General features: G+C 50.9%; 1 long non-coding RNA gene across 1 annotated transcript; it reads left to right on the forward strand.

Annotated features, from left to right (window-relative positions):
- Nucleotides 1-104: 104 nt before the first annotated feature.
- On the forward strand, nt 105-8,520 carry LOC132364577 (uncharacterized). Its single transcript, XR_009502840.1, has 2 exons — nt 105-299; nt 8,376-8,520. It is a non-coding gene; the product is annotated as an uncharacterized LOC132364577 (long non-coding RNA).
- The last annotated feature ends 7,663 nt before the right edge of the window (nt 8,521-16,183 follow it).

Genomic DNA, 16,183 nt, shown 5'->3' on the forward strand with positions numbered 1-16,183 from the left:
CGGCTGGGGTGCGCGGGGGAGGAGGGTTGGGCAGAGCCTTGGGGGCGGGGACTGGGGCACGTCCGGGGCGGGGCTCCGCGGGGAGGGGGCCAGGGCCGGGGTAGGGGGGCGGGAGGGCAGGCAGGAGGGCGTCCCGCGGGGACCTGTCTGTGGCTGAGCGTCTCCCCTGCTCTCTGGGTCCCGGGAGTTCCCTCGCTGTGTGACCCTCAGCAAGTGTGCGCACCTCTCTGAGCCTCGGCGGCCTGTAGCAAAATGGAGGAGCTCGTACCGGCTGTGAGACAAAATAGGAGCGGCATAAGGTAGCGCTTAAGAGCAAGGACTGGAGTCCTCACTCCGCCACCGGATAACTTCGGGAAACTAGCTGTAATGATAGAACCACCTCATAGGTTTGTTATGAAGATTAAGTGAGTTAATATTTGTAAAGTGTTTAGAACAGCTTCTGTTACGTGGTGAGTGGTATTTAAGTATTTGTTAGACTACGGGAGGTCTCGCTCCGCGATTTTCTCCCTTCCCCTCTCCATCCCCGCATTCCTGTTTGTAAGCCAAGCCTTGCTTTAGCACAGGCTGGGCCCTCTGCCTGGAAATCTATGCCCACCTCTTCTTTGCACTTTAATATCACCCCCTTTGTGAAGCCTTTCTCCACTCCTGACAGTACATGTGACTCTATGGTGACAGGTACGTGTGAAAAATATGAATGGTAGGAACATAGGAGAACTTGGGTTTGAACCAGCTCCACTGTAGACCACCCCTCAAGTGATCCTAGGCGGCAAGGTGCTAGCCTATGAGGCTCAGCTTTCTTCTGGGTTAAACGGAATGAACATGACCACCAACTTCATGTGCTATCATGAGAGATACAATGTCCAGATAAGCTCATGAAATACTTAGCACATGCTTACTCGCGGTAAGTCCCCCTTTAGTGGTAGTGGTATTATTTCACCTTATTTCATCTGATTTCACCTCTTTTCTTCTTCTAGACCCCTTTAGTGGTAGTGGTATTATTTCACCTTATTTCATCTGATTTCACCTCGTTTCTTCTTCTAGACCCGTGTCTTACATGAGATACAGTGAAAGGAAAGACCCCCCAGTCCAAAGGTCTGGACAAAATCCTGAGGTTGGTTTGAGGGTCCCTTTCCGTATGGAGGGGCCCAGGGAGGGGCTACTTTCTGTTGGGAAGGAGGAGCCTGAGCTGACCCCATGACCCCTGGAGTCCTCTGTCTGGGCTGTGGGTCCAGTGCTGGCCTTGGGAGGGGGCGCCCTGGCTGACCAAGAAGCCTGCCCCTTCTGGGCACACCCCTGCCCATGGCTCCTATTTCTGTGGTCTCCCAGCTGCTCAGCCTGGAAAGCTGAGGTCCACCTCTCTCCTCATCTGGTGCCAAGGGCCCCTAAGTCCTGTTGATTTCACCTTCTGTACCACCTCATCCTCCTTCCCTTCCTTCTGTCTGCAGGGCCTCCAGCGCCTCTGGCCTCGTGTCCTCTAGTGCTGACCCTCACTCTCCTGTTCGTATGTCCCACGTTGCCATAGAGGCAGCAGGGTCCAGCCTGGCTAGCAAGGCCCTCAGGGCAGCAGTTTACAGGCTCAGCCTCACCCCTCACACCAGCACTTTCCACATCTGTACCTTTGCTCAGATTGTTTCTTCTGCCTGACTCCCTCCACCTCACCAAGCCAAAATGCTTCTGATGGCACAAAGCACCCCTAGAATGGGGCCCCTTCCGGGAAGTGTCCCTGAGTCCTCCAAGAGCTTGTTCTCTCCTTTACCCTTTGATGCTTCTTAGTGTGCTGCAGTCCTTTCTGTCTCCCTCCAGACTGAGCATCTTGAGGATGGCTTCTGTAGCTGAGACACAGGGGTGAAGGAGTGAAGGAAGAAGGCAGGAATGAATGAACATATGAGCAGCTAGTCTGCCTGTTTCCTGCCAAGACCAGTGTTCCCTTAAGTACCTTTTGGGTTTTGCCACGTCCCCGCTCAAAGTCTCTCCATCGCTCCCTGTTTCCGAACACATCCAGTCTACTGCGTATGCCTCCTCCCAGCTGTGGGTACACCCCACCCAGCTCATGGGGCACACTCACCATCAGGCTCCCTTTCCTTCTCCAGGCCAGCCCTGTGCTGGCCACTTCCCCAGGGACAGAGGCAGGCAAGCCTATTGCTAGCCTTATGGAGCCCCCAAACTGGAGAGGATGAAGCGGCGAGATGCACAGCAACAGTACCGAGTTGGGTGTGCATGGTTAAGAATGTGTATGGGAGAGAACTTGTACTACAAAGGAAGGAGAGGGAGTGGAGAGAGCTTCAGGAAAGGGAGAGGGCAGGCTGAGCAGGGTTTAGAAGGCTGAATATGAGTTCACCAGGTGGGTCAGAGGGAAGGCCATCCTTGGCAAGGGGAAGAACATGTGCGAAGACAGTAGACGGGCAGAGAGTGACTGCTGAAGGGGAGAAAGAATCTCTAGACCACACTCAGAGACTGATGGTGGAGCCCTGGATTTGGACTCCTGAGTCCCAGCTCTGCTATTTACTTGTCAAACATCACCAAGCAAATCCTTTCTCTTTTCTGAGCCTCAAGACTCACATCTGTAAAATGGGTGTAATAGTCCCCTCCTGACTTGGCCAGAGGAAAAACGGATTGTGTATAAAAGTTTATCCAAATAAACAGTACTAATTCATGATGTCAGAAGTTCAATCAAACCCCCTTCCTATGGTCAGGGTGGGACTTGAAGACAGAGCAGAGTGGCTAGAAAAACAGCTTTACCTTCGCCCTACCCCATCATACCTGCCCCAATAGACTCCCATTATCTGCTTGAAATTGCATTTCTAGATGTTCTTTGTGTAAAAGCTTTATGATCCCTGGAAGGCACAGTATAGAGGTAAATTCATCAGAAGTTATTGACACTGATCAGATATTAGATTCACAAATGGGCTAGTTTAGTTTTTGGATGGCTGAATCCTGGGCAACCGGATTTAACTGCAACCAGAGAAGGAACACCAGAGAAAGCCTAAGGAAGTGAGCCTGGAAGTTTGGGATGCCTGGGAAGAGAGAGCAAATGCCCAGAGCGGGCTCATGGAGGTGCAGCTTAAGCCAGAGAGCCAGACTAAGTAGCCCCTGCGGTGGGAGTGCAGGGGATTGGGAGCAAGAAGAGATGAAGTTAGGGGGAATTTGATGGGAGAAGAAGCTGAGGAGGGGTCCAATGCCAGGTATAGGAGTTAGGGCTTTATTCAGTGGGCAGTGGGGAGTCATGGAGCGTTTTTGAGCAGGGAAGGACCTGAGGAAGTGTCAGCCTCCTCTCAAGCCTTCCCTACCCCGAGGCTTTAAAGGGGAGTGTGAGGAGGCTGGGGTGAAGCCCTCGGGCTCCGCTTGGAAGGACCAAGTGCCCACCTCGCCAAGCTGCTCTCACACTGGCAGCTTTGTTCCCTGGAGGCTGCCTTTAGCCCAGGAAGGAACTCGGACTTTTGGATTCCAAGCAGTTCTAGCCCTAGCCAGTCGGAGGAAAAGAGGTCCCTGGGACTGGCGGGGCGGTGCCAGGTGGCCAGGCGGATGCTGGCGGCCTGGTGCGTGCCTGCACGCACGCTCGCACGCTCCGGGTCCCCAGCCGTGCTGGGCTCGCTGTGCGCGCTGGGGGCGGGGCGGGGTGAGGGGGGTAGGGGGTGGTAGCAGCAGCTCCCGAGCCTGGAGTGAGTAAGGGCTGCCGGGGGAAAGGCGCTTTTTTTTTTTTTTTGGCCTTTAAAGGCAAGCGTCTCTGGCAGCCAGGAGAAAAGGCTTTGCTGAGTCAGCTGCCGCTGATGCAAGTGGGGCTGGCAGGGACTGGGGCGGGAGAGCCCCTGATCCGCAGGATAGTCTGCAACCCTCACAGGCTGCAGGTACACCCTGTGTTGGACTCCTGGAAGTCCTGATGGGCCAGGGAGGACAGTTTTGTATGTTTAATATTTTCATTCTGATTTGTGCACCAGATCACACCACCTGCTCTCAGAGAACTTTTCAGCTTCCCTCCTTTATCCTTTCACAAGCTCCTCCCCGGCCCTCTGCACACGCTCTCATCAGGGCCACCACCTGCTCGCCCAATGCTGGGGGATGTTGAGGGAACACTTCCTTCCCCCCATTCTCTCCCGCACCAGGCTTGTCTGTCCAGCTGCCTCCAGGACAGCCCTCTGAATGCCCCACAGGTACCTGGCCTTCACCATGTTTAAGTCTAAACTCATTATCCTCTCCCATCCCTCCTGGTTCCCACTGCAGAGACGGTTCCTCTATCCACCAAATAGCCCAAGCCAGAGATTTGGCATCTTCCTTGACTCTTCTCTCTCCCTCATCCCCAATATCCAGTCAATCCTGTGGACTCTGCCCTTCCAAAATAGCACTGGACTCCATCCCCTTCTCTCCGTTCCACTGGTCCTGTGCTAGCTCTGCTCATTCATCCTCCCACCTGCCACCTCCATGGTCTCTCTCAAACATCCAGCCAGCACATTGTCATTTCCTTGTTTAAGCATCTTTCCCTGGCACACAACAACGTGGCTACAGCTCACAGACACAATGTTGCGTGAAAGAAGCCATATGCAAAGGAGTGTGATTTCATGTATGCAAAGTTCAAAAACAGGCAAAACTTATTTATAGGATTAGAAGTCTGGGTATTAGTTACCCTTGGAGGGATGAATGACCCTCAGGAGGTCTGGTAATCAGGGCTGGGACTAGGGTGAGGCAGATGAGGCAGGATCAATATTACTGATATTTCCCTTTTGCCCTGAGCTTTAATGTGACTCAACCCAGCATTGTTCCTAATCCTGTCTTTATCTAAAAGTTTAATATTTTGTCATCATGGATTTTCTTGCATTAGTTTTGATTTTTAAAAAATATTGCATTAAAACGTTATTTATCTTGATGGCTGAGCTTTTCGGTACCCCCTTAAATTTTACTCAGGAGGTGAGTGTCTCACTTGCCATGTCCTAGTCCTGACCCTGCTGGTGATGTTTTGTAATCAGAGTGCTGGTTACATGTGTGTGTTCAGTTTGTGAAAACTCATTGGGCTGGACAATTCCAGTTTTTACACCTCCCTGTGTGCATGTTATGCTTCAATTAAAAAAATTTTTTTTTACTTAAAAAATTCTTTCTGTGGTTCCAAGCGAATGACTGCTGTCTGCTTCTTCCAGCATCCCCAGCACCCAAAATGGTACCTGGCTTCTTCCAGTTAATTTAATCCCCACAAGACCTCAGTGAGATGAGTCTTTTTCTCTCCATTTTCTAAAAGAGAAAACTGAGATTTAGGGAAGTGAAGTGATTTGCCCAAGATCACACAGGTAGTAGGTATGAGTTCCAGCACCTTGATTAAAAAAAATAAACAAACAAAAACTCTGACCTGCAGCACCTGGTTAGGCACCTGGCCCAGCACCAGCACCAGCAGTGCACCAGGGCCTGGCCCTTTACCGCTGAGATTACAGTTATTTGAGCCGTATCTTTCTCCCGATAATGACCTCCTTGGGGTAGGGGCTCAGGCATCTCTGTCTTCCCTCTGTCCAGCTAGTTACTTATAGCACAGAGAAGAGGCTCTAAATGTTTAATAAATGAATGAAGTAAAGAACGAACGAGTGAGGAGGCCGGCAGTGATATACGGTGGGTGGCATCAAAATGCCCCTGACACTTGTCATCACAATGCTCCATGGCCTTTGTCATCACAATATTCCATGGTCTGGGGAGGCAGATCTGCTAGCTGTGTGTCTTTGGGCTTATTGCTCAGCCTTTCTGAGTCTCAATTTCCCCAACTGTAAAATGGGAATAATATCAGTACTTACCTCAAAGATTTAGTGAGAATATGAAGTGAGAAGATGACTGTCAGGTGACTGGCATATAATAAATTCTTGAAAAATGGTAACTATTGTTATTCTTTCCAGTGTTTCACATTCTCAAAGCCTGATTTACTTTAGGGTGGCAGGGATCTACCTCTTTCGATTTCCGTGTATTGTTGGAAGGAGGGGGCCTGATGCAGACCCCAGGGGACCTGATGCAGACGCCAGGAGCTTTCCTCCTTGAACCCACAGAGAGGACCAGTGCCGGAATAGTCCGCAAGTCTGGCTTTAGGGCCCAGCTCTACCCTTCCGGTGGTGCCATCTTTGATGAGTTGCTTCTTCTTTGCTTCTTTGCTCACTTTCCTCTATGTAAAATGGGGCTCAGAATAATCTTGACCTTGTGGGGCTCTGGGGAGGGTTCAGTGGCTTGTCCCTGGGCCTAGTCCACAGTACGCCCTCCATTAAGGTTGGCGCCCTGGGGAAGAGCAAGGAGACCAGAGGCTCTCAGACCCTAAGAAGTCCAAGGACTGATGGGAAAAGCAAGTAAATAGCCTGGCTGGGCTCTGTTTTGTTCTTAGAACTTTATTTCTCCCGAGAAGTGAAATAACAATGCCATTTATGCTGGTGCAACTTTTTAACTGTGCAAAACACCTTCTCAGTGTCATTCCTTGGGTCCTCCCCACACCTTGTGCGGAGGTCAAGACCAGATTTATTCATGTGCCCATTGGACAGGTGAGGAGACCGAGGCACACCAAGGTTAAAGCCATTTGCTTGAGGTCACACCAAAGGAGGAATTGGGTAGCAAATGGAAGGTGTGAGACCTGGACCTCTTAACCTCCAGATACCACCATGCAGCAATTTGGAGCCAAAAGAAAGCACAGACCTCACCTCCTGAGTGAGCGGCCATGGCCCAGCCGGCATCCGGCTGTGCCCACTTCCCCCACTCCCAGCCCCACCTGGTTGCCACCTGGCAGTCACATGTACATTCATCACGGAGGAGCCGGCTGACTCACCGCATTATACCGGAGCTGACTCACGCTTTAGAAGATGGAAAGTGAGACACTGAAAGCCTGGAGAAGCCCTCCCTTCCTCACTGAGGCTTGAAATTAATGCCCCAATCCCACGGCAGTTTGGCTCTTAAGAAAGGGAAAGCACTGGAGGCGGACATCCCTGGACTCAGACGGCAGTGGTTCTACTCCACTCTGGGCGGTTACCGGTTTGCTGGGTGACTTCAGGCAGGTCACTGTCCCTTTCTAAGCCTCAGTCTCTTCAGTTTCATAATGAAGGGGTTGCAACAGGTGACTTCCAAGACCTTTCTAGCTCTGGGTTGAGAAGCCTTGTCATAATAAGTGCTAGACCTTTATCCTGCTAGACCTCAGCGTCCTCATTTTAAAAAACTGGGATAAAATACACGTAACATGAAATTTACCATTTTAACCATTTTTAAGTGTATAGTAGTTCAGTGGCATTACATATATTCACACTGTTGTGCAACCATCACCACCATCCATTTCTGGAACTTTTTCATCTTTCCAAACCGAAAGTCCTTACCCATTAAGCAATAACTCTCCACTCCCCCTGTCCCCAGCCCCTGGCAGCCACCATTCTACTTTCTGTCTCTTTGAATTTGACTACTCTAGTGCCTCATTTAAACTGTCCTTGTCTTTAAACTGTGATAACAACAACAACAAAACTGTGATAACCAATGTCGAGGGTAATTTGATCCTTCTCCCAGTGGGCAGTTGGCTCAGACTTGGATTTAAGTTTCAGTTCTTCCATTCAACAGCTGTGTACCCTCAGGCAGGTTGCTTAACCTCTCTGTCTCTCCCATTTCCACATCCCTAAGATTGGCCTAATGAGTCCGGCCTTGCAGGGCTGTTGGCAGGCTCACAGGAGACAGTGGAGAGAGAGGTGTTTGGAAAGTCCAATGCCCCTTCTAGAGCTTGTTATATATGCCCTCTTCCTGGCATGCTGGGGCTGGGACCCTGGCTTAGACTTGTAGGTGTGAGAGCTGGAAAGACGTTAGAATTGTGCTTTTCAACACATTTACAGATGAGAAGACTGAGGCCTGGAGAGGCGGATGTGACTTGCCTAAAGTCACACATGGAACTTTATACATCGTGTGCATCTATGCCTCTCGCACAGTGCCCTGCATGTGGCAGGTGCCCAACAGACGTTTGCTGCTGAGGCTGGAAGGTGGGGGCCGTGTCATTGAGGGAGGGCCCTGACTGCTTGGCTCTAGAGCCCTCCCCTCAAGCAGCTGGCATTCCAGCCTGTGTACCCAGTATTGGAGAGTGGCTTATAGAAAGTGCTGGGGCACTAGTCTTCTATCTTGGGTGTTCATTTTATTGGTTCCCAGAGGCCTGGCCTTGTGGCTGAGAGTCCCATCTGTCTTATTTCCTTAGAGTAATCATTGCTAGGAATTTTTTGGTTGCCAGTGTCAATATATTTAAGCCAACTTCAGCCAATAAAGGAGACTTCATTAAAGGCAACAGAGGTGTCCGGCAAACAGTGGCAGGGGTGCAGTCAGATGCTGACTAAGCTTGGGACTTAGTAGAGTGCCACCAGGATGGTCTACATCCCTCATCCTTGCTTTATTTCTCTTCCTCTTCACAGACAGGCATGTTCTGCTCCACGTGGTAGGCTATAACCACCACACAATGCCAGAATTTACCTGGGACCACTTCAAGGCTGACTTGACTCTCTCCTGGTCTGGATTCCAAGTTTCTAGACGAGAGAAGCGGATTGGCCCAGTTTGGGTGAGATGGTTGTCCTGGGTCCTATTGGCTGTGGTTGGGCGGTGGGGTCATAGAAAACGAACAAGGCTGTCAGGGCTTATATCTGCTGTGAGGGTGGGGTGGAGGAGGGGTGTGTGACTCCCCGATGGAGTCACACAGGCAAACACATGCATGCGTTAAAAATGTGGAACAGAGATATATGTTCATTGACATGGAAAGAGAGTCAAGATATTTTTGAATTGAAAAAATGGGTTACAAAACAGTATGTTTATCACATTTAAAAAAGTAAATATGCATATATAATGTAACTGAATTTCCATACATAGATGCTAAATGTTAATTGAAATTACGGGTAGTAGAATTAGGGGTAATTTTTCATTTCTTCTTTTGTAATGCCTGCATTTTTCTGATTTTTCTCTAATGAATGTCAGTTGAGTAATAATAAAATGATCACTTTTACCACACAGGGCTGCAGTGTGTGTTAACTAAGACATTTATTCACTTATTCAATAAATATTTATTAAGCACCTAGTACGTGATGGTGCTTGTGAAAGCTGCACAATGACTGGCCAGCAGTAGAGGTTCAGCCATTGGGGTCACCCAAGGCTCTCCCTCCAAGGTTTGCACAGCGGGCTGGGTGCTCAGACACAGGTGCTTCTGCTCTAATGGTCTGTATGCGTTCTGAAAATCTAGGAACTGAAAAATGGGGTGTTTCAGCTATCTACTGCTGCCAAATAACCACTCCAAAACTTAGTGGCTTTAAACAGCAATGATGTATTTCTCTTGATTTGGGGGATTGGGCAGTTCTGTTCCCCGTGATGCAGCTGAGGTTTTTATGCAGTTGCATTCGATGGGGTACTTGGCTGGGGCCATTCTCCACACATGGTGTTGCATCCTCCTCTGTCTCCAGCAGGAGCGCCTTGACTTCCTTACAACATGGCGGCTGGGGCCAAGAGGGAGAATTTCTCAAGAACAAGCCCAGGTGTGGAAAATCTTATCAAGCCTGCTCATATCAATGCAAATCATTCTGGATATGACTTGCTTTGTCTCTTAATCTATAATGAGCATTTTCTCTTTGAGTAAATATTCTTCCCAGCCTGATTTTTAATGGCTGACTGATAGCCCATCATTGATTTAACCAATCCCCTACTGACGAATATTTAGGTGGCTTTCATTTGGGAGCAGTTATAAACAACACCGTGAAGATCAACTTTGTACCAAAAACTAGGTACAAATCCTTGTAGGAGAGGGATTACAGGGTCAAAGGAGACGGGAATTTTAAAAACTTTGCCAAATCGCCCTTCAAAAACATAGTATTTACTTGTTGCATTTCTACCAGCTGTAAAGGGACCTGCCCTTTTCGCAATCCTCTGGCCAATCCTGGGTGTGGTTTATCTTTTTAGTCTTTGTCAGTTGGATGGGTGAGAAATGGTATCTCATCTTTGTCTTCAAAGGGTGAAAATTAAAAGTAAGTTGCCCAGAGCCAGATGTTTAAGAAGAGTTTTTATCTTTCTCTGGGAAAGTGCCCTAATAAATCAGCAGGGAGAAGGCAGTGCTCTGCGGTGTGTCTCTGCACGCTGACTCAGGCTGTTAAAAGGAACACAGGGCTGACAGCGAGCTCCTGGCTGTGGAGATGAGGTCACTGTGTCCTCACAGTGTGGATCAATTGGGACAAGCCCGCTGCTTTCATTTCCTGTGTCTGCGGGTCTTCCGGTGTGCACAGGGCACACGGCCCCACCTGCCATGCCCGCCAAGTCCATCTTGACTCTGACCCTGTCCACTCTGACCCACTCGGGAGGGCCTGATGCTGAGGTCTGGAACCTGGCCAGCCATGACTAATGACGGCTGTAAGGTGAGGCGTATAAAGCAGGACCCTGAGATCGGTCCTTGGCCTTGAGCATCCAGAGCCATACCTCCTGGCCTCACAAATTCATGAACTGGGGGACACCTTCCTGTGTGGAAGCAGGGGTCCTGGACTCAGAGTCAGCCCTGCTTCTTACTAGCTGTGGAACAAACAATAGAGCTTTTCTGAGCCTCAGTTTCTTCATCTAGAACGTGGGGGTGATAGAGCTATATGGATTATTACGTATTTCCTCTGTGCCTGATCCTTGTAACTCTCACAGCACCCTCAAAGGTTGGGAGTATCGTGCCCACTTTGCAGACGAGGCAGAGTGAGGCTCAGAGAAGAGAAATAACTTTCCCAAGATCATGCAGCAAATAAGTGGCAGAGCTGGAAATGAGCTCAGGTCAGCCTGGAACCAAAGCCCACGCCAGCTCCTTTTACAGGCTTTGTAAAGGATTGGAGGAGAAAAGGGCATGTGAAAAGAGTTCTGCAACGTGTGTCCAAAACAGCTGCAGTTACAACCTGCCGTCACCCTCTGGACGGTTAGAGTCATGCTTAGTGGGTGGGATGGCTGCGCTGGGGACCGACCTTGGAGAGCCAAGTTTCCCATCGAGTCCTCCAGAAAGGTGCCTGACTGCACAGCTATGCTTCGGCTTTAGTCTGCTCTCTCCACAGACAGAGGCAAGGCCCTTCATTTAATAACTGCTGCTCTTTACTTATGGAGCTGTTACTCTGTGAAGTACCCTTTATATGCTTTGGTTGTGATCCTGTTCTTTAGCAGGGGCACGGGGACGTTAGGAGGGCAGGTAACCGCCAGGGCGGCGGAGGTGGATTCCAGGCTGACAGGGGATGCCACCCTCCTATCCAGGACTCAGGAGTGAGGCAGTCAGGGCTGGACCACCAGTGTTTACCAAGCCTTTTACCCCAAGATCATCAGAGCCTCCTTTCAGCCCTGCTATTTTCTGCCCAACAGATGGAGAAACTGAGGCCCAGGGAGAGGAGGGGCCTTGCTCCCCCTACCGCCTCAGCCTGCTCCGTCTGGAATGCGGATGGGGAAGTTGCAGGGAAAAGCTTGCCAGCAGGGCTGGACCTTTGCCTGCCAGCTGAGTCGTGACCTCTGCAAGGGCTGGGTGTTCGTTCCAGGGAACTCAAGGTGGGGCAGGCTGGGTAGAAGTGAGAGCAGAGGGCAGGCCAGTCTGGGAAGAGGAGAGGACAGATCTCTGGGGGGTTCTGGGAAGAGGAAGGGAGCCTGGAACAGGCCAGGAATGGGGCATGGTCTGGGGATTGCTTAGCAGAAGGTTTAAACTGGGGCCATGTGGGAATGTGGAGCTCTGGGTCAAAGGCTCCTGGGTGCAAATTATGATTGTGCTGCTTATGAGAATGTTGTGTTTGGGCAAATATTTCCCTGAGCATCAGTGTCCTTATCTGTAAAAGGGCTGGAACATTCCCTGAGTTAGATCCTGGCTCTACCACTTATCAGTGTGACCCAGGGCAAATGAATTCACCTCTCTGGGCCTCAGTTTCCTCATGTGTAAGATGGGCCTAATAATAATGGTACCTACCTCACCCAGGTATTGTGACGGTTTATGGGTCTAGCAGCATTTGTAGGCTTCCAAGCTTTTCACCTAATCAATCTTTGCTATCATCATCATCATCATCTACCTCAAAGGATTCCTGGGAGGCTTAAACAAGGCTGCTGATGCAAACTGTCTGGCAGAGGCATTATTAGATACATCGCCCCTTGGTATCCACAGGGGATTGGTTCCTGGACCCCTGTGGATACCAAAATCGGAGGATGCTCAAGTCCCTTATATAAAATGGCATAGTATTTGCATATGACTTACACACATCTTATCACATGTTGTAAATCATCTCTAGATTACTTATAATACCTAACACAATATAAATGCTATGTAAATAGTTGCTAGCATGTGGCAAATTCAAATTTTGCTCTTTGGAACTTTCTGCCATTTTTTTTCCGGAATATTTTTGATCCGCTATTGGTTGAGCCATGGATGTGGAGCCCGTGGATTGGAGGGCCAACTGTAATTATGGGGCAGAGTGACAGGTGCTACGATGTAGATGGTAGGAGGTGCTGTGAGACTCAGGAAGAAGAAGAAAGTTCTGCCTGGCTGGAAGATAGGTGTGGAAGGCTTCCTGGGAGAAGTGGCATTTTCTGGGCCTCGAAGAAAGGACGTGTAGAAGTTCTCAGGTGGAGGAGGGGAAAGGCAGAGAGATGAACTTGAGTGAAAGCTTGGTGGTGAGAGAGCCTGAGCATGTCTGGGAACGTGGAGCCTTTTCATTAGGCTTCGTGTCTGGGGTGAGGGGCAAGGCATGAGGCTTCCCCGGGGGAGGGGGTAGGTGCTGGGTGCAGAATGCCTTGCCTGGGGGTTTAAACTCAGTCCAGTAGGTGGGGAGTTCCTATGACTGTCTACATGGCAGAATCACCTGAGACATTTAAAAAGCACAGAATCCGGGAATTCCCTGGTGGTCCAGTGGTTAGGACTCCGCACTTTCACTGCTGAGGGCCCCGGGGTTCTATTCCTGGTCGGGGAACTAAGATCCCGCAAGCCGGGTGGCGTGGCCAAACAAAATGAAACAAAAAACAAACACAGAATCCATGGTCCCACCTGGCAATATTCTAAGTAGCAGGCCTCAGCTGGGACCCAGGACCCTATACTGTTTAAAGCTCCCCAGGAGATTCTGATGCCCACCCACGTACGGGGACAGGGTGTCTTTATGCAGGGAGGGGCCCAATTGGAATACCAGATTTGAGCAGAGAGCTTGAGAAGATGCGGAGGGGATGTGAGAGACCCCTGACTCTGACCCCCAGCCTCCCACCCTTCCCCAAGGAAGTCCACACTCTGATGGTCACATTTGCCACCAGGGATGGACCCTAGAGATGCTACTGCCCTATAGCCCTCTAGCTCCAGGAAGGACAACCTTCTTTCTCTCTGCCCATCTGTCCATCTGTCCATCCATCCATCTGTCGATCCATTCAATACTGTTTTTGTGTTCCCCACCCTGCCATTTGCCAGGCATGGTGCTGGGTCATGGAGGTACAGGGTGAATGAAGTGGACACTCCGTGCCCCCCTAGAGAACCTCCCATCAGTCCTGACTCCCTCAGCTGGCTAGCCTGGAGTGCACTGGGAATGTGGCTGAGCACAAGAGAGCTGGGACAGGAAACCCACCCGGGGGCTCAGACAGCAGCAGCAGTGGTCCATCCTCCAGGCCCCTTGGCTTCCTGGTTCCCCTCGTCTCACAGGCCCAGTCTCCTCTCCCAGGTGGCTCAGGCCTTGCCTACCCAACTCCCAGGCCATCCCTGGGATACCCCCTGCCAGGAGGGTCCTGGTGGTCAGGAGAGGGGGTGGTCTGTGCAGTCCTCACCTCACCCCCCCCCCCCCCCCCGCCCACAGAGAAGGCAACAGCCTTGGGTAAGGCCTGAGCAACTCACGGAGCATTTCCTCACAGGGGCAGCAGAAATAACAAACAGGAGGAAATGACAGGGATTCCCAGGATTTCAGAGCACGCAGCTCCGGTACAGGATGGACCCATGCAGAGAGATGGAGTTAGAACCGTGTTGCAGCAACTTCCTTGCCTCCGTCTTGGAGCCGTCTCCTTGTGGCTTCATGCTTTTGTCCTGTTCTTCTGTTTCATCATCATCCCTTGCCCACCCCAGCCCCACCCTCACCGTCCCCAGTGTGGGTGCTGCGGATGTCACTGTCACTCACTGCCGTCCGTTCATTTCTTCCCTCATTCGTTCAGCACGTAGGTACCACGTGCCAGACAGTGAGGATGAAGCTGCAGGCACAATCGGGCCTCACATGGAACTCCCAGCGGGTAGGGAAACAAACACGGTCCAAGAGCTCTAATACTGATACAAGGTGATTATGGCCACTGTGGAGCTGTGCGCAGGCTGCTATAAACCCAGGGAGGAATGAAGGCAAGACTGATCCTTGACGAATGAGCAGGAACTTAAGGAGAGCGTGCCAAGCAGTGAGAACGGCACGCGTAAAGGAGGAGTGATGTTTGCAATGACTCCGGCACCGGGAAGGGTCAAGGGACAGAGGAAATGGAGGCTGGAGAGCTCAGAGGGGCAGTCCATGAAGGGCCCTGAAAGCTGGGCTAAGGAACTAGAACTTTCTGCCATAGGCAATGGGGAGCCATTGGAAGATTGTGAGCGGGGGAGGGACACGGTCAGATGTGCAGCTCAGAACGTGGTGTGGAAGCTGATTTGGGTGAATGGGCTGGAGAAGAAGAGGCCGGGCGGGGCAGCCAGTGAAGAGGACCGGACATAGTCCAGGGAGGGGCAGCCCAGGCAAGGGCAGGTGGCTCAGCAGGCGTGAGCACCTCTGGGTGGAAGAACTGAGGTGGGCACGGGGCAGATGGGCTGCAGAGCTGGCCCCACTCAGGGCAGCTGGGCATTGCCAGGGCTCGAGGTCAAAGAGAGGCTGAGGCAGGCAGGAACTCCAAGAGCTCCTGGGCTTTGGGCTTGAGCAGGCTCAAGGTCAGCAGATGCAGCTGGGTTGTGTCTAGAGACTTAAGAGGTCCACAGCAGGACCCCAGTCCACACATAGGAGTCAGGGCCAGGTCCAGCCCTAGAGAAGGGTTCCCATGAGCCAGGCTGGGTGTCAGATGGTGCCCTGGTCCTGAAGGGAGAAGAAGCTACAAGTCAGAGCAGCAGAGGATGCCTGGCTCCAGCACCTTTATTTCCTGGACCACCTCCCTTCTCTGGCTACCTGTGAAGATGGACTATGGGGGCACCTGGGGCTGTCTTCCTGCCCATGCCTGGCCCCCTCACATAAGGCTCCCCTCAGACTCCTCATCTTGATTCCAGTTACCATCTACTCCTGGCCTAGGGACCCGAAGTCTTCACGGATCTGGCCTACCCCTGGTTCCAAGGTTCTTTGAGGATGAATTCTGGCTTGGCTTCACCTGCTCAGGTGCCTTTGGGAGTGTGCCCACCTCGCCAGCCCCCCATCAGGATACAATCACAGGATGATGATCTCAGGGTGTATGGCCGGAGGAGCTCACTACCTAGAGCCCGCTTGGCCAATTAGTCACTTGTATTTTAGGCATTTATTTAAGCACCCACAGTGTACCAGTCCCTGGACTGAATCAGATCCAGTCTTTGTCCTGGCAAAGTATAATGGAGGCAGACAAACACACTAAACACAACACAACCTATTGTAACATAACAACACAACTCAACAGAACCCAGCTCAACTCAACCCATCTCAGATCTCAGGTCTGTTTTCCAGATCTCTGGGGCCTGAGCTGGAAAAACGCTCAGCTCATAGGCAAAAGGGTTGTGAGGGACAAAGATACTTGAAGGAATGCCAGCAGTAGAGGGCACAGGTAAGGAGCCTCCACGGTCAGAATACCTGGCTTCAGTCCTGCCTTTGTGATCTGGGACTGATGACTTAACTCTCCGTGCCTCAGTTTCCACATCAGCAAAATGGAGAGAATAATGTGTATCTCATAGATTTTGAGGATTAACTGAGATAATACAGGTAAAGTGCCTGGCACAGTGCCTGGCATGTGGTAACACAGTAGCATTGGCTGTGGTGGTAGTGGTTGTTGCCTTAGAATTATAAAACTGTGTTATACTCTTAGATTCTTGGAGCCATAGAACCCTAGGATCTTACAGCCTTAAGAATAGAACCTAAAGAAAACATGGAGCCTGAATATTAGCTGGGTGGGTCTCCTTGTTCCTTCAGATGGAGGTGAAATTTCCTCTAATGCCTCAGGCCAGGGCTGTCACATTCAGTTGCTCAGGTCGCGCACTATATGCCTCTAGAGAGAGCCATCCACATAGACTTTGATAGGAATGGAGTCCCCT

Source organism: Balaenoptera ricei, chromosome 1, assembly GCF_028023285.1.
Source record: "Balaenoptera ricei isolate mBalRic1 chromosome 1, mBalRic1.hap2, whole genome shotgun sequence".
Lineage (NCBI taxonomy): Eukaryota > Metazoa > Chordata > Mammalia > Artiodactyla > Balaenopteridae > Balaenoptera > Balaenoptera ricei.